This window comes from Capsicum annuum, chromosome 3 (genome assembly GCF_002878395.1).
Source record: "Capsicum annuum cultivar UCD-10X-F1 chromosome 3, UCD10Xv1.1, whole genome shotgun sequence".
Lineage (NCBI taxonomy): Eukaryota > Viridiplantae > Streptophyta > Magnoliopsida > Solanales > Solanaceae > Capsicum > Capsicum annuum.
The window spans coordinates 6,406,171-6,430,800 of NC_061113.1; the positions used below are offsets into that span (position 1 = coordinate 6,406,171).

The 24,630-nt window shown below is 36.4% G+C and overlaps 1 pseudogene; it reads left to right on the forward strand.

Annotated features, from left to right (window-relative positions):
• Positions 1-7,034, forward strand: LOC107865709 (annotated as a pseudogene).
• The last annotated feature ends 17,596 nt before the right edge of the window (positions 7,035-24,630 follow it).

A 24,630-nucleotide genomic window follows, 5' to 3' on the forward strand; every position in this document is an offset into this window, starting at 1 on the left:
CCAGCAGCTGTGGATACTCGGCGCGCAAATTTGAGGCATTTTCGGCTGTACTTATCTAAGGGTGAACCAGTTGTTGTAACTAACGTTCATGACAACGCATTGGGATTGAGCTGGGAGCCTATGGTGATGTGGCGTGCTTGTTGACAAACCGATAGGACCACTGATGTTTTAAATTGCTTGAATTGGTGCAAGGTTTGTCCAGTCATCATCTCTTCTTGAACTGTGAAACACAATCTAATGTTGTTACATCTTATGCCATGCTTGAATATGGTCTCCATAAATGCTGCATGACTAGGCAAGACTACTAATATCTCCATTCTGGTATTAGCTATGTAGTTCAATGTCTTCATAAAACACAATCTTGTCCCTAATATAGCTTAAAATTTTCAACTTGATGCGATTAGAAGACATGATTGGGATCTATTGAGTTGTGTTATATACGGTCTCTTTTTTGTTATTTAGTCTAGTTCAGAACTTGATCTCATTGTTACATTTGGCAGCTCTATGATTTGTTCATTACATCGGGTGTGAGTGAAGTTCCCAAATCAACGAATTACCAGAAACTGGATTGAGGATATTTTAATCCCAAGATGCGACTGAATTTAAACCTCAATATACGTTTTGAATGAATTTGTGGTTTAAAAGAAACACGTCAACATGCTCTTTAATTGAGGTGTAGGTTCTGGTACATTATATCTTACTTTATCCTGGATACCATGCAGTTGGAAATGAACATACACCAGTTTTTTAAAGGATACATGGAGGGTCGCTCGGACAGTCATGAGTGACCTAAACTCTTAAAATTGAATGACTGGCCGCCATCAGGTCTATTTGATGAGCGGCTGCCGCGTCATGGTGCCGAATTTTCTAGTTGTTTACCTTTTATGGAATATACACATCCTCAGTATGGTTATCTCAATCTTGCTCTAAGACTTCCTGATGGCTGTTGGAAGCCAGATTTGGGGCCCAAGGCCTACATTGCATATGGTTTTCCTATGGAGCTTGGACGTGGAGACTCAGTCACCAAACTGCACTATTCTGTGACTGATACGGTATGTTTGGCTCCTTAAATGTAGTGTAACAAGATGCTTGTACCGTAGAGATCTAGATACTCCGAAATATTAACATGCTCTCTAAAATTGAAGAACTTGCAAAAAAGCCATATAGAAGTTCCTGCTCAAGGTTTTATTGTTCTTTTAAATTATGTTTGTTTTAGGTCAACGTGTTGATGCACACTCAAGATGTGGTCCCAACAGTTGAACAACTCTCGGCCATAGAGAACTTGAAACAGATTCACAAAGCGCAGGATCGGAGGGAATTTGTAGCTGATGCTCACAAGATGCATGAGGGCATTAAGGATGACATAGTAAATAAAAAATCTGTTTCGAAAGGGCCGAACTTTTCTCAAAAGAAGCAGAATTGTGATGATTTGAAAGTTGAGAATAGTAGGAAAGCTAAGAATAAGATGCATGAGGGCATTAAGGATGACATAGTAAATGGAAAATCTGTTTCGAAAGGGCCGAACTTTTCACAAAAGAAGCAGAATTGTGATGATTTGAAAGTTGAGAATAGTAGGAAAGCTGAGAATAAGAAGTGTAGTCAAAAAAGTGTAAAACTTTATTGTGAAACAAACAAAGAGGGAGAAGAATACCGATACAGAGAAGATAGTATATCTCTTATTGTGTAGGATAGGTCTGAAGGATTTGAAGAGGCTGATGGTGGTGCTCTATGGGACATCTTTAGGAGGCAAGATGTTCCTAAATTGGAGGAATATCTCAGGAAGCACTTCAGGGAATTTAGGCACATATATGGCTCACCGTTGCCGCTGGTAAAGATTAGCAGGCATCTTTCATTTCTCCATTTTGCAATTTCTAAAGTAATTTTATCTTTATTCATGTCTTTCCTCCACGACCGTTGTCATTCGGTGTTGCTAATCATCTTTTACTCAAAAAGGGCGTTAAAATTTAAATTTCGATCCTATACTCATCACTAAAGATTAACTTTACTCCCAAGCAAAGATTTTTGAGACCTTTTCGTTTAGCTTTCTTATTACATGAAAATGCTAATTAGTGACTATGGTTCAACTAGTGAACCATTAACTGAGTGTTTGATATTTTGCTCTATGGTGATTGACTGATTGCCTGTGTGATGTTAGATATTGGCAATTCTCATAATAATCACTTTGATGCTTAGAGAGAAATGTAATGTACGTTATAGTATGTACTTTTGCTATGTTGATAGATGTTACTTATGGTTCAGAAATCTACATATCTTAGCTAGCCAAAGTTACAGTAGAAATTTGATACTGCATTAAACTCCAATATATTTCCTAGTATCCCAATTGATTAATACAAAATACATTGATTAAACTTTAATATATTTTTTCCATCGCAGGTTGTTCATCCCATTTTTGATGAAACTTTTTACTTGAGCACTGAGCATAAAAGGAGGCTAAAGGAAGAATATGGTCATCTTATTCTCTTACTCGTTGCCATTTCCTTGCATGTCTCATGTGAAAAACATTTTCTGAGACTGCGTCTTGTGTTCACTACGCTTTCATTTCCTTTTGCAGGCATTGAACCATGGACTTTTGTTCAAAAATTAGGTGAAGCTGTTTTCATTCCTGCTGGATGCCCTCATCAAGTCAGAAATTTGAAGGTATACAGATAGTTCGTCTCTCTATCCCATGTCATCCTATCCAATGTTGTCAAATGCGTGCGTAGTCCTAAAGCTCTGAATGTGTTGAGCGCTTCACCTTGCTTTAGATGCACTTCAGTCTCATTATCAAGGTTCTGAGTCATACTTTTCCTTGCCAATGAGCCCCTTTTGAAGAGATGACACTAAACAGCTGGTATTTCAACTTTATCGTACTTTTTTTTCTAATTTCTTTGTTCATGTATTTACCATTTAGGCTTCTTGTTATTATTACCCCATTGCACCTTTTTCTAGATATTTAGGACTAATTGTAGGCAGGTACACTTCATTTTCTGGAAATGTGAATGGATGCTGATATGATTTACAATAGTAGGATCTTAGCTTAGTGAACCATAATTCTAGTACTTTTATGAGCTCAGCTCATTGACTTTTGGTGTGTTCATCTTTTACAGTCCTGTATCAACGTCACTGTAGATCTCCTGAAAATGTGAATGAGTGCATCTGTTTGACTGAGGAACTTCGCAAGCTTCCCAGAAATCATGATGCTAGGGCAGACAAGTTGGGGGTATTTGGATCCTTATATATTCTTCTTTTTTCTCCTTTATTTCCGCTGGAAGTATAATTGTCTCGTTTCATCGTTGTTCACTTTTTTCCGGACCTTGTTTTCATTCATTGCTTTATTTATCATTATTATTTTATTTGTGTTTCGGCATGGAAAAGCTATGTAAACATATTCACAGCATTCTTCCTTTTATCTTCTTACCATGTAGCTTAGCATACCTATTTTGGTAATGTCGCATCAAAGTGTTTAAACAGTTCCACCGTCTATGCAGCCTTTTGCATATGAGTCCTTGGTCCTGTCTCATTACATGTTACAAGCTTTTACACTATCTACGTTGATGTTAAAATGGTATCCGCTTTGATTTAATTCGGTTTCATCTGTAATGTTAGTTTCTTTCTGAAAACAGTGTTTGCGTGTGTAAATAATGCTAAAATCTGTCTGTAACTCTTCAGGTAAAGAAAATAATTGTTCGTGCTATGAGCCAAGCAGTGGATCAATTGGAGAAGACACTATTGTAAGATTGTTGTTCCTTGTTTTCACAAAATTATATATTTCATTGAAAAAAGAGCTAATGGTTAAAAGCGCACCTAAATTATCACCTTCTTGTGATTTCATACCTAAACTATCATCTTTTTGTGAGTTTCATACCTAAAACTCCCTTTGTTTTAAAACACACCTTGATGCCGAGTTGTCTTACATGCACCTGTTGCTGATTGGAACAAATATTTGGCCAACTTAGCATCAAGGTATGTTTTCATACCAAGGGAGTGAACGTTTAGGTAGGTAAAGGGAACAATCGATAATTGAGGTGTGAAACTTGGGAAAAAGCGATAGTTTAGGTGTGTTATTGATCATTAACTCGTAAAAATGAACATATATCTGGATACCTCTTTGCTTCTAACTTTCTGTGCCTTGCATAATCCTTCTGCATTTAGGCCTTATTCTGGATTTGCTTAAAGCATAATTTCATTTGTACTTGTAAGACCTGGAACTTTTATCATATGGTGTTTTCATTCTAGATATGCTTCTATCACATATGACATAACCATTCAAAGACAATGTAAAAATATACTGTTGCGTTGTTGCAGCGTAATGCATTTGAGGGAAAAAACAGTTGGGAGCTCACCTAGATGAATTTCAATAGATAAACGCCTACTCCCTCGTCACAAATTATGTAACAAACTTTCCTTTAGTCCCGAAAATTATGACCCGATGTGTTTCAAAAGTCTTTATTTCTTTCTTTCTTAAACTATGTGAACGATCAAGCAACGCCAAATAAAATGGAACCGAGAGGTTATTATTTGTTGCACCAAGGAAATCCCAGTGGTGATGCCATTGTTTCTAGTGCTCTTCAGAATGCTAAGTACCGTTGTTTATGTACACTTCACATTTCTTTCTCTTATTCTTTTCCGTAAAGTAGGAACTCTAAAGCAGACATTGCTACAGGATTATGCTCATCAAGTTCAGTCGGCATAAGTATAAAAGTAAGCCACAGTCCATACAACTTCCATTTCTATGTTAATCTTCATTATGTGACTTGTTTTTTTTTTAATTTCCTCCTTTCTAGTCTATGCCAGGACCAAGTACGCCAAAATCTTCCTCCTCCGTTTCAGAAGATCTATCCAGTAACAAGACTGGAAAAGGAGAAGAATATGTTGCTCCAAGCGAGAATGATAACCAAAGAACGGCTGAAGTTAATCTACATTCTCCGCTTCCAGTTCTTGATCATCTGTCTTCAGCAAACGAGGTTTATTCAATTGATTACTGATATCTGCAGTTCCAAAAGCTTTCATTTCTATGTCAAACTACACTATTTGGATTATATATATATATATTTCTTCTTTTGTAGGATATTTCAGGACCAAGTATGCCAAAATCTTCCTCCATTTCGGCAGATCTATACAGTAGCAAGACTGTCCGAAGAGAAAAATATGTTGCTCCTAGCGAGAATGAGAAACCAAGAACTCAAGTTAATGTACATTCACCACTTCCTGTTCTTGATAATCTGTCGTCAGCGCACAAGGTTTACTCAATTTATTACAGATATCTCCACAATCTCAACAGCCTTAACTTCGAAGTCAAACTTCATTATTTGGTTTGTTTTTCTTTCATTTCCATTTTCTTCCAGGCTATGCCAGGACCAAGTGTGCCAAAATCCCCCTCCGTTTCAGAAGATCTATCCAGCAGCAAGACTGTCAAAAGAGAAGAATATGTTAATCCACCTTCTCCGCTTCCAGTTCTTGATCATCTATCTTCAGCAAACAAGGTTTACTCAATTGATTACTGATATCTTCACAGTCCAAACAGCTTGCTTTTCTAATTCTAACTACATTATTTGTTTTTTTTTTTTCCATTTCTCTTTACTAGGCTATGTCAAGACCAATTATGCCAAAATCTTCCTCCGCTGCGGAGATTGCCAAAAGAGAAGAATATGTTGCCTCAAGCGGGATGAGAAAACAAGAGCGGAAGTTAATCTGCATTCTCCGCTTCCAGTTCTTTCAGCAAACAAGGTTAACTCGATAACTCATATCTTTTCTGGTTTAGCTTTTCGTTGTTGCTGCCGTATGAATTTATGTAAAAGTACGCTTTATATTGTCAGGCTCAAGAAAGCACACCAGTTCCTAGTCAAGAGTTGAAGCCATCCATCAAAATAGAAGATGTCGAATCAACTTTCCTAAAGATACAGTCATTCTTGAAGTCTTTACCAGAGAAGAATTCCAGCCAACAAACAGGCCCCCAGAGCAACAGTACTTCAACCCAAACACTTGCAAATTTAGTATTTGACTGCTCAATCAGATTACCTTTGGAGGCATCGGCTCATGACCAGACAAACGAAAAAGAATTGTGTGGTGCAATTGCTGCTCTAAGTGAAAACCCCTCATCCTTTTTCAGCGATGATCAAGCCAAGCAATTGGTGAAACTCAAGTATGAATTTCCCGTCATGGTTAAGAAATGGAGGGACTTGGCACAAGATGAATCAAAATACCAGCAATTCCTTACCAACGTCGAAGAGGACAGGAAAAAACTGAATGAACTGGACTAGATTAGAAGAAACGTTGAAGTCAGAGTATTATAAAAGGGAGGAACAGGCTAGAGAGTTGGAAGCAATCCTTCAAACTATAAGGACCAGGCAGAAAGAAATCAACGATGAGCGACAGGAAGCGTCTCAAGAAGCTCAGAAACTCATGTTGTTAGTTCAAGAAAAAGTTGGTAAGACAGAAAGCACTAGCACTGAATTGGAAACAACAAAGATGCAGATGCAAAGCTTAAGAAAAAATTGGTCCAACTTTCAGTCTAAATTCCCTTAGATGTTACTTTCAGGTCTCCTGTTTTTGTCACTAAATCACAACTGTTTTAACTTTCTTGACTTTATGGTTCCTAGGACAAGATACATTTTTGAAGGTGTAGTTAAAGTTCATCTATACATATATATTGTTTGCTTTACAGCTAGCCAAAAGGGTTGTGATGTCATGGTAAATATTTTTGTCTGTCTTAGCTAGAGGTCTCGCGTTCAAGTTCTATTGGATATGGAGTTGCTTTTATTATGGAGCAGTTTATACCTAACGTGGAACTTTTCAGTGTTGTTATGGATTTAGTTGGGCCCAATGCTGAGTAAGTACCAGATGGATTAAAAGGGTGAACACCAAGATCTTGTCCTCTCAAAGTGCAATGGACCTCTGCTGTTTCTGTAGTTAAAGTTTCTATAGTGATTTTGTAGTTAAATAAAATAACTGAATTAACACAGACTGAAAAAAAAAACTAAAGTGTAAAACAAAGGATAAAGACTTGAGATAATGTGGAAGTCATGTTTTTCGTCTCTGTGTGTGATTATTTTATATTTTGGTACTGATTTGTCTCCAATTTATAGTATTTGTGGTGTTACTTCCTTCATTTCTTTTTAAATTGTATTTTTAGAGTCAAACGAATACAAATTTTGATTAATATTTTAAGATGTATTTCTTAATCAAATTGAAAAAAAGAAGAATTTCACTATACAGTATTTTTTATGTAGTTTTGAATATCTAAATTTTTATTTTAAAATATTAAATTAATTTAATCTAATTTAATTTTAAAACTTAACTAAATTAACTCACGAAAAATGAGGAAAATAATAAAAAAGCAATGGAGGAAGTATTTAAGATCCATGTAAACCGATTCTTTTTTTTCTCTTGGCATGGTAAAGGAGTCAACAGGAGTTTAATTATTCTAATTAAAAGAAGACTTTGAATCTTGTCATTGAGGATGTTGGTATTACAAAGCATATCAAATGCATAAAGAGACCATTTTTTTTTAAAACAGATAAATACAAAAAGAAAATACAATAACAACAAGCCAAAAAAATAATTTCAAAAAGAGTTCCTCTGAAAAATAACAATCCAAATTTAATTAGCTAGTGGTTTAATTTAGAGGTGTACATAAATCGAACCAACCGATAAATTGAACCGATAAAATATTACTGGGTTAACGATTTCTTATTGGTTTTATAAAAAATTTATTGGATAAACGATTCGATTTCGGTTTTAGCTTATTGGGTTATCGGTTAGCCCGATAACCTAATAAGGATACACTAAATTATTGTTTTATATCCTATTTATATTATATATATAAATCTCTCTCTCTATATGTATATATATTATATGTACTACTTATTCACAATTCAGTGATTCATAAAATATTATCCTATTGAGGAAACAAAGGCACAATATAAAACTCAGCTATTAGCGTATTGAAAAGCTTGAAGCTTTTATAGCTTTCAATAATTAGGATTCAATTTTTTTTTCAAACTAACATTCAGTTCAAGTTTGAAGATTCTTGTAAACTAAAATGCATTGCGCAGGATTTTGGTGGTAACTAAGATTTTTTTTTTGGTTAGTTGTTACTATTTCTATTTTATAAGTAGTTTCTAATTGGTTAAACCGAAAATCGAACCATTAAAGACCAAAAATCGATAAATCAAAACCGATAAGAAAATATTTTATTGATTGATTATTGATTTTACATATTTTAAAATCGAAAATTGATAAACTGAATAATAACACATAAAATCGAACTGAACCAACTGTTCACACCCCTAAATTAATTTCTTGCTATGTATAGAAAGAATTGCTACTGAGGTATAAATATATGCTGACAAGAAATCCATCTATAAAGAAAATCATTAATTTCAAATCCTTTAAAAAGTAGTAATAAGCTGACAAGGCATTTATTTAACTAGCTAGTCAAACTATTTATCTGTTTAGAAATAATTAGTATTGAGGTACGAAAATTAACAAAAAAAATGAATATATTTATTCAAATCTTCAAAAGTTACCTTTTCACTTCCATTACACACTTTCTGGAAAAGAAATTCCCGCCCAAAACAAAAAGACTTTTGTATTACACATTTTGTATTGGTATTTGAGTCAAAAGAGAATAGTAGTAGTAGAAGCAAGCTTACTTTTGAAAATTCTTAGGGTTTCTTCTTTACTACTACTGCTACTATCTATGAACTCAATGATTTCATTCTTTGTTTTACGTTTTTTTTTTTTGGAGGATCCAACACGGACAAGTCAATATTTTGAAGAGTCAAGTAACGTAATTTCTACTTAATACAAAAGGTGTAAAAAAAAATTGAAGCTGAAGTTTAGATCTGAATCGGCCTCTAACTCTTACTATCTAGTGATGCAAGAAGAGCAGTATCTTTGAATTTTATATCTTAAACAATCTTTCTTTGTCACACTGATGACACATTTTGGGCTCCTTTGCTTGGTTTGATCAGCTTCAGGAAACTCCAATTTCTTTCTCGTTCTTTGATTGAACACAAATATATTCATCACTAATATCACCAATATAAACGACATTATCATTTTCTTCTTCACTACTATTACTAGTATCTATGAACTCAATATTTTATTTTATTTTTTGTTTTGTGTTTTACTTTTTTTTTTGTTCAATAAGAAAATTTGTAAGGTACGCTAGCTTCTAGCATAAGAATAGTAGCATATTCTAAGAATTTTCTTGTAAAATAGAAAAAAAAGTAAAACGCAAAACAAAAAATGAAATCAGATGTTGAGTTCATAGATACTGGTAATAGTAGTGAAGAAGAAAATGATTATATTGGTGATAGTAGTGATAAAAATATTTGTGTTCATTCAAAGAAATTGAAGTTTCCTAGAGATGATTAAACCAAGCAAATGGAGTTCAAAATGTGTCATTAGTGTGGCAAAGAAAGAGTTGTGTGTTGTTCAAGATGTAAAGTTCAAAGATATTGCTGTTCTTGCATCACTAGTTGTTAAGAGTTAGAGGTCCATCCAAATCTAAACTTTGGCTTCAGATTTTTAAACCTTTTGCATTAAATAGAAGTTATGTTATTTGGACTCTTAAAAAATATTGGTTTATCCGTGTCGGATACTCCAAAAAATACGTGTGCGGCAACATTAAGAAGTACTGAATGATGCATTTGCACTTGGTTTTTCCTCTATTTGACCCTTTATATTCCTCATCATGAGACGACTTGATTGAAATTTTTTTACCCAAAGATAGAAGCTTTTGATGGTGCAGGCATATTAATTCTATTTGTTGACCTGTGATAGTTTTTGATGAAATTCTGACACATCATATCCTTGTGGTTTGACCCTTCTCCGGACCACACGCACCGGGCTGCCCTTTTATCTTTTGCATAAATGCAGTATCTTTTGCAGGCTCATTTACATCCCTATTTTTGCTAAATACTCGTGCTTTTTTTCCATGGTAGTATTTTATTGTGTTTCCAAGAATTCTTCAATGATATATAGTATATATCCCATTGAACAAGTTCCTGAAGTCGAACTCTTCAATGATATATATGGCTTTGATGAATTAGCATTTCTGTATGATCAATTTCCATCAATCGCCTAGTCATTTTTAAAATGTATTGCTACTTATTTTGAATATTGATGTTAATGAGTTTCCTTTGCTCAGCCATTTTAAACTTACCTTCCAAAATAAAGTAGTCGTCCCTCTGTCTATGATGTTACGTGTATAATCATACATAATTTGTAGAATATACATGTAATCATTGGCTGTTCACCTCACATTTCTTTAGACTGTATCTGTTGTTTGTCCGTAATGACAATTTCTGATGCTCATCATTTATGTTTTCTGTTTGTCCTCTACGTAGGTATCCTGGGATGCCAGAGGAGGACTTTTTAAAAGCTTGTCCTGTATGTCGTAATGTTTGCAACTACATTAGCATGTTTGCGGTTAGATGGATCCGTGAAAGTAGGATTCGTTCAATTTTTCTCTTTGACTAATGCTCTAAGAACATTTATTTATTAAAAATTGAGTGGTTTTGTTGAATGTAGAAGTGAAATTCAGCGATGAATAAAAGCTCGAGCACTCTAAGCACATTGTACGAGCACTTTTGCCTGATCTGGAACGATTTAATACCGAGCAAATGATTGAAAGGCAGATTGAGTGTCAGATTCATGGTATTAAATCTCTCTATTTAATTTATAGAGAGGCTGTGTCATTTAATAGGTTGTCATATACCGTTGGTACCACAGATTATTAATGCGAGTGACTGATTCTGCAAATGCTGGCAGCATTCAATGAAGCCAAAAATCTCTAAGTTGATTTGTGTTTCGCTTTCACTTTTCTAAATAGAAAGACTGGTTATTCAAAGAACAATGTTGCGTTTTGTGGCAGTAATTCTTCAAGAAAAAGATTGTCATTTAGTACCATTTTCTTTCTTTGGGCAGCATTGCGAGATTCAGAGGTTAATATACAGAAAGCAAAATATGAGAAGGACCAGCGCATTTCTTGGTGAGCATTCACATTTACCTTAGACTGCAATTATCTGATAAGTTCACTGGTTATTGAATGTCACCCGTTATTTGCAGCAACTATTGCAGTGCTTTAATTGTTGATTTTCACCGGAGTTGTTCAAGATGGTCGTATGAACTTTGCCTTACTTGTTGCAAAGAATTAAGGAATGGCAACCTGCAAGCATATGCATCTGAAGTGACGATGCAATATATTGACAATGGACCAGGTTATTTGCATGGTAAAGGTTGTAGCATAATTTCATTCAAGAAGGAAACCACTGAAGCAAAGGTGGCAATGACATCTAAATGGAAGTCCATGGAAAGTGGTGCCATTCGTTGCCCTCCCAAAGATATGAGAGGCTGTGGTAAAGGAACCTTAAATTTGAGATGTATGTTTTCTGAGAATTGGATATCACAGCTGTTACTGAAAGCAAAAGAAATAGCGCAAAAATGTTAGCTGAAGGAAATGCATCATGATTCAGAACTGCACTACACCTGTTCAAAGTCTAAGGGTGAAAACGGTGTTTCTAGTGGCAAGCTACGTAAGGTAGCTGATCGGGAAAATTCTGATGATAACTATGTATTCTGTCCAGCAGCTGTGGATACTCGGCGCGCAAATTTGAGGCATTTTCGGCTGTACTTGTCTAAGGGTGAACCAGTTGTTGTAACTAACGTTCATGATAATGCATTGGGATTGAACTGGGAGCCTATGGTAATGTGGCGTGCTTGTCGACAAACCGAGAAGGCTACTGATGTCTAAATTGCTTAAATTGGTGTAAGGTTTGTCCAGTCCATCTCTTCTTGAACTGCGAAACACAATCTAATGTTGTTACATCTTATGCCATGCTTGAATATGGTCTTTATAAATGCCGCATGACTAGTCAAGAATACTAATATCTCCAGTCTGGTATTGGTCTGGCCTTAGCTATGTAGTTCAATGTCTTCATAAAACACAATCCTGTCCCTGATATAGTTTAAAATTTTCAACTTGATGCAATTAGAAGACATGATTGGGATCTATTGAGTTGTGTTATATATGTCGCCTTTTTGTTATTTAATCTAGTTCAGAACTTGATCTCGTTGTTACATTTGGCAGCTTTATGATTTGTTCATTACATCGTTCCCAAATCAACGAATTACTAGAAACTGGACTGAGGATATTTTAATCCCAAGATGCGACTGAATTTAAACCTCAATATACGTTTTGGATGAATTTGTGGTTTAAAAGAAACACCTCAACATGCTATTTACTTTAGTTTACTTTATCCTGGATACCATGCAGTTGGAAATGAACATACACCAGTTTTTTAAGGGATACACGGAGGGCCGCTCTGACAGTCATGAGTGGCCAACACTCTTAAAGTTGAATGACTGGCTGCCTTCATGTCTATCTGATGAGCGGCTGCCGCGTCATGGTGCCGAATTTTCTAGTTGTTTACCTTTTATGGAATATACACATCCTCAATATGGTTATCTCAACCTCACTCTAAGACTTCCTGATGGCTGTTCGAAGCCAGATCTGGGGCCCAAGGCGTACATTGCTTATGGTTTTCCTGTGGAGCTTGGACGTGGAGACTCAGTCACCAAACTGCGCTATGCTGTGACTGATACGGTATGTTTGGCTCCTTCAATTGTTGTGTTACAAGCTGCTGGTACTCTAAGATTGAGAAACTTACAAAAAGCCATATCAAAGTTCCTGCTCAAGGTCTTATTTTTTTTTTAAAAAAAATTATGTTTGTTTTAGGTCAACGTACGTATTGATGCACAGTCAAGCAGTGGTCCCAAAAGATGAACAACTCTCGGCCATAGAGAACTTGAAACAGATTCACATAGCACAAAATCAGAGGGAATTTGTAGCTGATGCTCACAGGATGCATGAGGGCATTAAGGATGACACAGTAAATGGAAAATCTTTTCCGAAAGGGCCGAACTTTTCTCAGGAGAAGCAGAACTGTGATGTTTTGAAAGTTGTGAATAAGAAGTATTGTCAAAAAAGTGTAAAACTTGATTGTGAAACAAATAAAGAGGGAGAAGAATACCAATAAGGTTGGCAAAACATTAGGAAACAAAGTTCAACTACATCAACGAGATTCAGTAGATCCAAGAAGAATTGATGAAGTATCAAGATATTTTGGAGTGGTTGGAGGAAGAAGACAAGGTGATACACCAAATCTTTATAGGGCTACATCTTCTTCAAGATTTTCAATTTTTAAAGAAACATGGATCTGACTCCACATTCTTGTTTATTTTAATCTTTCACTAATTAAGTATTATCATTTGTAATATCATCATAGAGTTGGTTATTAACTCCGTGGTGATCGTAGAATATTTAGTTCTTTCTTCTTATTTTTTACAAGCATGTTAATTAGAAGAGGTTTTGTTGTGCCTCAATAGGATTAGTAAGGCAAGGCATAGCCCCTATTGCTTGTACTTCTCTTTTGAGTTTTGCTTTTAACACACATATATATATATAAACTAGCTGTGGGCATCTCGCCTAGTGGATTTGCTAAAAAAAAAGAACTAAAAATGATGTTTGGTTGAGACTGATGCTCTTTCGATAGAAGCTAGTATTTTATGTCATGAAAAGTGCAATAGAAGTGATTGGTCTATACAAGGTAAGGATAGTGAAAAAGAAATACCCACCACTGTCACACAAGAAAAAGTGTGAGGCTATTGAAGATGATGCTAGTAATGAAAGAAACAAAAATGTTCACCAAGAACAAGTTTTTGATGATCTATCCAAAGTTGAAGTAGAAACAATTAAAGATTTAGATTCACAACTGACATGCGTGATTATGAATATTGAAGATACAATCAACTATGAGCCATTATTCAAAATTGTAGATTTTGAAGAGCATGAAAAATTGATTGCTGATGATATTACTCTACCACATACAGAAAAGGAAAACTGAAGCTAATGGGCACATAAGGCCAAGTACAAACCAATTGTTGAAGCAGATGATTTGAAGGCGAAAAGAATAGTTATTTAAGGGTACAATAAGAGGAGGAAAATATATGATAATGATGATGATGAAGATGATGATATGTTGAAGATGCTTGACATGAAGAAAGTCATATTGACTTTGGATTGCATTGAAGAGAAATTGAAGCTAACTAAAGGCGGCACTCACAAGTTTGTTGACACTACGTATTTTAGGAAATTGATGGAAAGTTAAGGTACTTGTCTTCTACAAGATACGATATTATTTAGTTGGTGCTCAAGTTTGAAGATCTTGGTTTAAGGGAGGCTATGCTGGAATTAAACCAAGAAATTGAAGATTGGAGAGAATTTCTCCAAACAAGAAATTGAATATTGGAGAGAACTACTCCAATACTACAACGACAAGAAAAACCAAGAGTAAACAAAAACGACAACAAGAAAAGATAACTTTGATTTTCACCAACGTTGTTCTAGCTGTTCCTATGAAGTTTGACTTACTTGTTGCAAATAATTAACGAATGACAACTTGCAAGCAGATGTATCCAAGGTGAGGATGCAATATATTGACAATGGTAAAGGTTGTAGTATAACTTCAGCCAAGAATGGAACTTGCGTCCCAACTACTGAAGTTAAAATAAGGGATCAAACCTACGTGACAATGGAATTTAAATGGAAACCCAAGAAAAATGGTACCGTTCCTTGCCCACCCAAAGATATGGGAGATTGTGGTAAAGGAACATTAAATTTGAGATGTGTTATTTCTGCCAATTGGATATCACAGTTGTTAGTGAAAGCTCAAGAAATTGCAACCAGATATAAATTGAAGTAAATGAATAAGACAGCTGCTCAGGAAACTTTTGACGAGAACTATGTATTCTGTACGGGATCTGGGGATGCTCGATGTGCAGATTTGCGGCATTTTCCGCTCTATTTAGCAAAGGGTGAACCAATTGTTGTGACGAACGTTCAGGATAACGTATGGGGATTGAGCCGGGAACCAATGGTAATGTAGTGTGCTTGTCGAAAAAACAAGAGGACTGCTCCTAATGTTTTAAAATGCTTATATTGGTGCAAGGTTTGCAGAGTCATCTCTTCTTAATCAAGAATAGATGACTCTACAAACCTTACTCCAATTTAAGCATTTTACAACATCAGCAGTAGTCCTCTTGGTATCTCGACAAGCAAGCCACATGACCATTGGTTCCTAGCACAATCTCAGTGCATTATCCAGAAGATTCATCAAAACAACTGGTTCACCCTTCGCTAAAGAGAGCTGAAAATGTCGTAAATCTGCACTCTGAGCATCCCCAGCTGCCGGACAGAACACAGTTCTCGTCAGAAGTTTCCCGAGAAGCTGCATTATGCATTTCCTTCAATTTATATCTGGTTGCTATTTCTTGAGCTTTCACCAACAACTGTGATATCCAATTGACAGAAATGACGCATCTCAAATTTAGTGTTCCCTTACCACAGCCTCCCATATCTGCGAGTGGACAAGGAATGGAACCATTTTCCTTGGATTTCCATTCAGATGTAATTGCCTCTTTGGTTTGATCCCTTATTTGTACTTCGGAAGTTCTAGCACAAGTTCCATTCTTGGCTGAAGTTGCGCTACAACCTTCACCATGCAGATAACCTGATCCATTGTCAACATGATTCATCCTCACCTCGGATGAATCCGCTTGCAGGTTGCAATTCTTTGCAACGAGGAAGGCAAAGTTTATAAGAACAACTAGAGCAACTCCATGAAAATCAACAATAAAAGCACTGCAATATTTGCTGCAAACACCGAGTGACATTCCAATACTCAGTCAACCTATCAACTACTCTCTATATCCCAAAATAAATGCCGCTTCAGTATAAAAGATTATCTCAAAATAGGTGTCGCTCTAGTAATTGTTTCCAACTATACCCTTATATTAAAGAACTACTTCTTAATCATGCTCGATTCTCAAAAACATCGAATAACTTGGGAAAACTTGATAAACTATACCTTATATATTCATTGTTTTCCTTAGTGAGAGTGAAATGAGCTGAAGCGACACTTATTCTGTGTGAAGCCCTAAGATTTTAAGATGTTCTCTGAAGTGTTGAGGTAATACTCATTAGACGCGGATTATAGGAGAGGATTAAATTTCTTTATCCCAAGGCAACATGAGGTATAAATAAGTGATAAGGGATCAACTGAAAATTAGCGGAATGAATGTAGGACAATAGTATAGCTAACTGGGGATACTATTTGTTTACGTAAGTGAAATAAAAGTTCCTTTGCTCTAGGATCTGCTTGGCAGCACATACACACAAATGCACATTCATTTATTAGTTTTACAATAATAATATGAAGCTCGTTCCCTAAATACTTGATGCATCAGTTAAAAGCTCAAAGGTCATATGTCGTCGTTTAAAATATGGGCTTTTGGAGGAAGCAAATAGAAAGGGGATTCCTTTGTTTCTCCAGCAGCCATAGCCGCTATAGAAGTTTTGAATATTCTGGGAACTTAAAGGACTAAAGGGAATTTAAAACGTTAGAGGCAAGTTAAGACTTGTCTTTACCAAAATTCTTTTCTCAAGAAAATCATATTCACAAGATGTTTGGTGAAATGTTCTTCTATGATGTTCAAAACAAAGAATGAATAGTGGACTTGAATTGAGGTCCACTATTCATTCTTTGTTTTGAACTTAATACCCTTGATTATGTTATCAAGTTGTGAAAAATAATGTTCTTTAACCTTTCAATCCATGTCACCAACTCATAGTTATTGAAGAAATGATATATGTTCAAGTTTTCTTATACTTGCTGTAAAACATATGAAGATTCAAATGTTACGCTTTGAAATCAAGAATTTCATGATGTTCTTTAAGCGTCATAACTATGTTAAAGTCAAAAACTTGAGGATTTAATTCTAACTTTAACAAATTGTAACCGTACAAAGGATTACGAGCAGCCGTACAAAGGGTTGTTAACATTACCACAGTAAGACTCTGGAGATACAGTAACCGTACAAAAGGGTTACGAGGAGTCATATAAAGGATTTTTGTGAAAAGAATGCAAGCTGTGAGGTAGTTAAGAGTTAGTGGAGCTGTCACAATTAGTGGTTGGTAAAATGCTGAGTCAGCTAAGTCCTACAGCTGTCAAGGGAAGTTACAATTTACTGTATATAATTAGCAATGTGTGTATAACAGAATGATGTATGTGTGAGTAGTTAATCAAAAAATAAAAAATCTCTCAATTGTTCAGTTTGCTCATCTCTTCCTCTCTTTACTTCTTCTTCTATCTCTATAACTCCCTCATGGATTCACTCTGCTGGTTCACTGTTTCATTGCCTTTATGTTTGTAGTTATAGAAGATTGAGTCCAGCTGAGTGAAATTCACATGGTATCAAAGAGGGAAGAATCCACTTCAAGTTCCGAAACTAAGGCGGAAGAAAAGATGGATCATACGCATCCACTGTATTTGCATCCGTCCGATACACCTGGTTCAATCTTAGTACCAGTGCAACTTAAAGGATCAGAAAATTATGGATTGTGGAGAAGATCCATGAAACTAGCTTTGCAAGTTAAGAGGAAGCTAGGGTTTGATAGGAGATTACAAAAAAGAAAACTGTCAAAAGGAGTTGCACGGGCATTGGGAAACTTGCAATGCGATGGTTGTGTCCTGGATTATCAACACTGTATCGAAGGATCTGGTCAGTAGCATTGTTTATGCTTCAAATGAACACCATGTGTGAGAGGATTTGCGCGAAAGTTTTGATAAAGTGAGTAGAATTCAAGTTTTCCAGCTGCATAGAGAGATCGGAACAATATCACAAGGAACTGATTCTGTATCAGTTTATTTCACAAAATTGAAGAAATTATGGGCTGAATTTGATGCAATGAATCCTCCTGATTGTGGATGTGGTAAGGCAAAAGAGTACATTGATTATTGTAGCAACAGAGACTACTTCCGTTTCTAAGTGGATTGAATGAGGTTTATGATCAATCTAGGAGACAAATTCTCATAAAAACCACAGAACCGACCTTGAACCAAGCATATGCAATGATTATTGATAATGAGAGTCAGAGATCAAATCCTTATCCAGCATTGACTGCTCGAGCATAACCTAGTTTTAAACCATCAGGAGGAGGTGATCTAAATCCAATGGCTATGCAAGCAGGAAGAGGACAACCTTACAAAGGTAAAAACCTTTCATGTAGTATGATTTTTGCCATAAGAAGAGGCACACATAGAGCTAATGTTGGAAGATAGTTGGGTACCCATCCGATCAAGGTGGAAAGAAGCAATACACAGCAAATTATGCAGGAATGCTTGGAGGATATACAAAACGATCATCTGAGAAAGGAAAGAACAACCATTTTACATAGGATCATTATAAGCAAATTTTGGAGCTGCTGAACAAAGAAAATGCAGTAACGGAGAAGAATTTGGAATAGAAACATGTGAACATGACAGGTAAATCAGTATCACTAATGACAGAATTATCTTGTGTAGAATGGATAGTTTATTCAGGAGCTTCATATCATATTTCTGCAAACATAGATACTCTAAATAGTACAAAAGAGTTGTATTCTGACAAAGATGATCAAGTAGGTATGCCTACTGGAAGAAAAGCTGTAATTACACACATTGGTAATGCATCATTATTAGGTGTTTTGCAAGTTAAAAAAATGCTCCATGACCCTGAGTTCAAGTATAGTCTCTTATCAGTATCAAAATTGACAAAAGAACTCTCCTGCTCAGTTAAATTCTTTCCAGATTTTTATTTATTTCAAGATATTTACAGTGGCAGGGTGAGGTGGATTGGTAAGGAGAGTGAAGGCTTGTAAGTCATCAAGTATAATAAGGATGCACAGAGCAAAAAGGTCATCTCAAATACAACCACCAGGGAGCAGGCAGTAGTAGATGGAAGCATGTGGCATAAAAGACTAGGACATGCATCTGTTAGCACTATGAAGAATGTAAAATTCCTCCAAAATAAGCTGTTAGACATAGCAGTAAATACTGATTTTCTTGTCTGTCCTATAGCTAAACAAAGTAGACTCGTGTTTCCCAAAAGTGTCACCAGAAGTGAAAGTCCTCTCAGTCTATTACACATGGATGTATGGGTCCATATAAGCACCCTACATATGACACAAAATGATATGGGTGTACCAAGCGACCATTCACACGTAGCCAAACTCGGGTGTTACAAAAACTCCAAGCTATGTTCATGCAAATGGCCATGTGTAAGTTGGTACTTGAGCCTTCTAATGGATTAAATGTTTTCAAGTGTGAATAGGATCCTTGAAGTGTAATAAACTTACACTCCAAGGCCACCCCTTGGCAAAGGTAGGATTGTCATTTGTTATCTCCCTTTGTAGACTAATATAAATAGATAGCGTTAGGGTTATTTTTGGGGTTAGCTCATTCCTATTATTCAAGAAACAAAAGACTTGTAATATTGGTGACTTCTCTTTCTCATTTTGGAGAGGCCAAAATCAAAAGCTCACTAGTAGCGTGATACTAGTGTTGGATCTTGGCTAGAAACTTGGGTCTCGGGGTTCTTGAGTTCCTCTTGGTCCAAGTAAGAATTTGGTATTGATATTTATTAGTCTTAGGGTACTTTATCATTGTTAGGGTTCTTAGATTATTGAATATTGTATGTCAAGTTTTTATACCTTTTGTAATCTTGATAACATTGTATTGTTGAATCTAAAAGTCTAGTGAAACCGTGTGGGGATCTTTCGATTCACTAGAAAAATTGACATTTGTTGTTCTTGTTGTAAACTCATTTTTCTAGTCAAAACAAGTGTTGAATACTAGTGAAGCCGTGTGTGGCCTCTTTCGATTCACTAGCACTTTGTTGTTCTTATTGTTGCTTCTTGTGTTGGCTTGAATCTCTTGATACACACTTTGTTTTATATCATTTGGTACTAAATCTTGTGGTTGATTTTGTTCCAACAAAATCAATCTTGGGTTTGGTAGTTGAAAAATACCAAAAAAAAAAAAAAATTGCTGAAATCTGAAAATTTCAGAAAGAAAAAAGAGAAATCTGTCTATCTTGTTCTTGGCCGAGAAAATTGTGTTGTGTTGTTTTCTTGGCCGAGATTGATGTTTGTGTGTTTAGATCTAGATGTTCTTTTGTTTTTCTAGTTTGTTTCTTGTGTTGATTTCTTTCTCATCAACACAAAAGGTGTCTAAAGCTAAGTTGAGCTTAACATATTGACATTGCTATTGTGGACTTGAAGTGGTAGTATGATGAACTTGAAGTAGGCTAAGTTTGTGTGTTGTTTCTTGACTTTAAAGTGGGCTATTGTTGGTGAATTGTGATAGTGTTCTTGAAGTATTGTTGTGGTGTTCATCTTGATCTTCTCATTATCTCATATCTTGGCCACTATAAAGACTAAAATAGATCCAAAGGGGTTGTAAGACAAAGTTGTAAAGTTGTTTGTGAAAAGACTTGCCAACATCACTTCCTTGTCTTAACAACCACTTTTCCTTAAAACAAGGAGCCTTGTCTTGTGGAACTAGTAAAGTTAAGCCTCATCTTTTTTAGTTGGAAAAAGTTGAAAAGTTACAAGACTTTACTTTCCCTCCAAAAGCAAAGTCATCCATTACAAAATTGTGAAGATTAAGGCTTCAAGTTGTTGAACAAAATGTATGGGCCCGTGACCAATTTTATGCTGCCACATCACCTTAATCACTTTTCACGTCATTAATTAAGCTCAATTTGGATATTCTAGTTTCTTCTAATTGACTCGAGAACTAATTAACAAGCTAGTACATTCCTACTAGGTTGTCAATTAGTCCTTTAAACCCTTGTATGTGTGTCATCGTTTGGTTGTGTACTTTTGTCATTTGAATACGTTGTAACTCCTTGTCTCTAGTCCGACAAGAATTCTTTGAGTTTCAAATAAGAATCTACTCCGGACAAGAGTATACTTAAACCTTAAGGATTCATGGGTTACTAGCCAATCTACAACACTTGTAGAGCTCGAGTGTGAGTGATCCGAGAGTGTGTGAGTGAGGAGAGGTTTTAAACTAACTTGTTTGTTGCTTGTGTAGGTGATACCTTGAAAATTGAGGGAACCACGTCTTAAACCCTAGATTCTAATAAAATGGAGAATATGAGGGTCACTCTTGAGGCTATGACCCGAGCTCTTGAAAGGTTGAGTACGAAAGTGGGATCCATAAGGGGAGAAGTAAGGACTATTAGTGGGAGGTTAGAACAAGTGGAGAGTCAAAGGAACTCTCGTACTTCTACTCCTTGGTATGTTTCGTCAAGTGGACATGATAGAAATTCCTCTGCCACCGTTACTCCCGAAACAATGGCCACAATTGCCAAATCCTTCACTAGCTCCACTAAATGTTGCAAGCCAAACCACTCATAACCCCCTAAACCGAGACTCCAATAGACCAACCTATTCCCAAACTCTTCAAGTTCCGCAAGAGGGACTCAAACGTCAAATGCCTCTACAAAATCCAAACCCTCCCTTCCAAGCTCCACTAAACCAAAGACCACCACTTTCACAAAATCTAATCCCTCCAAATCAAGTTCCAAACGTCCAAAATTGTCCCATACACTTTGAGGAAATTGTAAAGAGTATTATGAAGGGTATGAAGCCTTTGACGATGCTTATATAAGGGAAGAAGAGATGAGAGGGGGACGTGTGGATCCAAAAAGATACCAAGGGTATGGAGAAAGGGGAAATCGACACCAAGAGAGAGACGTAGGCATCAATACCATCAAATTGAGACTACCTATCCTTAAGGGTAAAAGTGACCCCGAGGTGTATCTTTCTTGGGAGTCGGCGTGTGATAAAGTGTTTCAAGTAAATGATATATCGGAGGATAAGAAGAGTTGTTATGCCATAGCTCACTTTAAAGGCTGTGCTAACACATGATGGAAATAAGTCAAACGGTTTGGTAATCAGTTGATTGATGGACAACCACCACCATGGTTTCGGTTGAGGTATCTAATGAGGCAACGGTATCTTCCCAAAAGCTATCATCATGAGTTGCTTATTAGGTTGTACAATTTTTTATAAGGGAATCAAAGTGTGATGGCATATTATGATGAGTTTCAACAACTCATGTTGAAGCTTGATCATCATGGAGAACAAATTGGTCATGACATCATTCGGTTCAAGTGTGGGATGAACAAAGAGATCTCCACTCATTTGATGCTTCACAAGTATGATACCGTTGAAGGAATTTTCCAAGCTGCTCTTGAGATTGAAAGGGAGCTTAAAGAGAGGTCGTCGTTCAAGGCAAAGGGACCATCAACCTCGGGTTGTCCAAGGAGCAAAGATATGGTTCAACCATCTTCGGGTTGGTCCAAAAACAAGGACCAACCCACCACTATAAGGCTGCCCGAGCCTAAAATAGTCCACAAATTTCCTCTCCGACAAGAAGCTCACAAGTATCCTAATCCTAAAGGTTTCCAATGTTTCAAGTGCCAAGGTTGGGGACATAAAGCCAATGAATGTCCAAACCGATGCAATATAATCCTAAGGAAAGGGAAATTGTATTATCTTGGTGATAAAGTAGGTCTTGAAAAAGAAGAGAATGAGGTCGAGCCTCAAGATGGAGAGGAACCCAAAAATGAGCCACATAATGATGATGATGATGATTGTGTGGATGTCTATCCACAAGAAGGGGAGTGTGTGGTTTCAAACTTTGTAGTGAGGCGTGCCATGATTAGTAAGGCGATAGATAATCCTAGCCAACAAGAGAATTTATTTCATACTAAATGCCTTGTGAAGGGAAGTGTGTGCACTTTAGTGATAGATAGTGGTAGTTGTGAAAATGTTGTTAATGTTGCTATGGTGAACTTCTTAAAATTGCCAACTACACTTCATACTAGCCCTTACAAGTTGCAATGGTTGAATGAATGTGGTGAATTGAAATTCATGAGGCAATGTGTGATACGGTTTAAGGTAGGAAGCTACCACGACGAAGTGATTTGTGACATAATACCAATGCAGGTGTGTCACTTGTTAGGTATACCTTGTCAATATGATAGGTCTACCAAACATGATGGGAGGTCTAATCGATATACACTTAAGAATGATGGCCGAAAGGTCACACTTCATCCACTTTTGCCTTCACAAGTGAACGAGTTGTATCAAAGGATGAGAGAATTGAAAGAAAAGGGGAAGAAATCCAAAAATAAAGAAAAAAGGGGGAACCCATAGGTGGGGTAGTAGGGATATCCAAGGATGCCTCAACATCAAAGGGAAAATAAAACATGGTGATGTTGGTTAGAAAGAAAGAGCTCTTCGTGGATCATGATGAGGAGACACCCATGCTTCTTTTGGCATATTGTTTTAACATTAACCCCACTAATTCTTCTATTTCTCCTTTGATTTCTTGTGTGTTGCAGGATTATGAAGATGTTTTTCCCAAATAACTTCCACAAGGGATGCCCCCGCTTCAGGGAATTGAGCACCAAATAGATTTTGTGCCGGGATCACAATTGCCCAACAAACCAGCTTATAGGAGCAACCCGATGGATACCAAGGAATTGCAACGCCAAGTTGAGAAAATCCTTAACAAAGGGTATATCAAGAAGAGTATGAGCCCTTGCGCGGTCCCGGTGCTACTAGTTTCCAAAAAATATGGGACTTGGCGTATGTGCGTTGATTGTCGAGCCATCAACAAGATAATGGTACAATATCGTCACCCTATTCCTAGGCTAGATGATATTCTTGATGAATTGAGTGGTTTGTGTTTGTTTTCTAAAATTGATTTGAGAAGTGGCTATCACCAAATTCATTTGCAACCGGGTGATGAACGGAAAACCGCCTTCATGACCAAATTCGGTCTCTATGAATGGATGGTTATGCCATTCGGCCTAACAAACTCTCTAAGTACTTTAATAAGGCTAATGAATCATGTGATGAAGCCTTTTATCGAAAAGTTTGTTGTTGTATACTTTGATGATGTTTTGGTGTATAGTAGGTCCTTAGATGAGCATGTAAAACATTTACAATGTGTGTTTGATGTCCTCCGAAAGGAGAAGTTATATGCTAATTTAGAAAAGTGTTCTTTTGGTGTACAAGAAGTTGTATTTCTCGGTTTTGTGGTGAGCTCAAGAGGGGTCGAAGTGGATGAATCTAAGATTGACGCTATCAAAAATTGGCCAACTCCCAAAACCATAGGTGAAGTGAGAAGCTTCCATGGGTTGGCTAGTTTTTATAAACGTTTTGTCAAAGGATTTAGCACCATTGCCTCCCCCTTGACCGAAGTGATTAAAAAGGATCGGCCTTTCAAGTGGGGAGATGAACAAGCTAAGGCCTTCAAGGACTTGAAAGCTATGCTTATCTCGGCCCCTTTGTTACAATTGCCGAATTTTGACAAGACTTTTGAGGTTGAATATGATGCTATCAAAGTTGGTATAGGCGCGGTTTTAATGCAAGAATTGAATCCTATTGCCTACTTTAGCGAAAAGCTCAAAGGATCAACTCTAAACTACTCTACGTACGATTAGAGCCTTGACCACTTGGCAACATTATTTATGGCCTAAAGAATTCATGATCCGAACGGACCATGAGTCCTTGAAGCATCTTCGGGCACAAGATAAGCTTAACAAACGGCATGCTGAGTGGATTGAGTTTCTTGAAACTTTTTCTTATGTTATTCATTACAAAAAAGGTAAGGACAATGTGGTTGCCGATGATTTGTCTCGAAAACACGTTCTTGTGTCTAC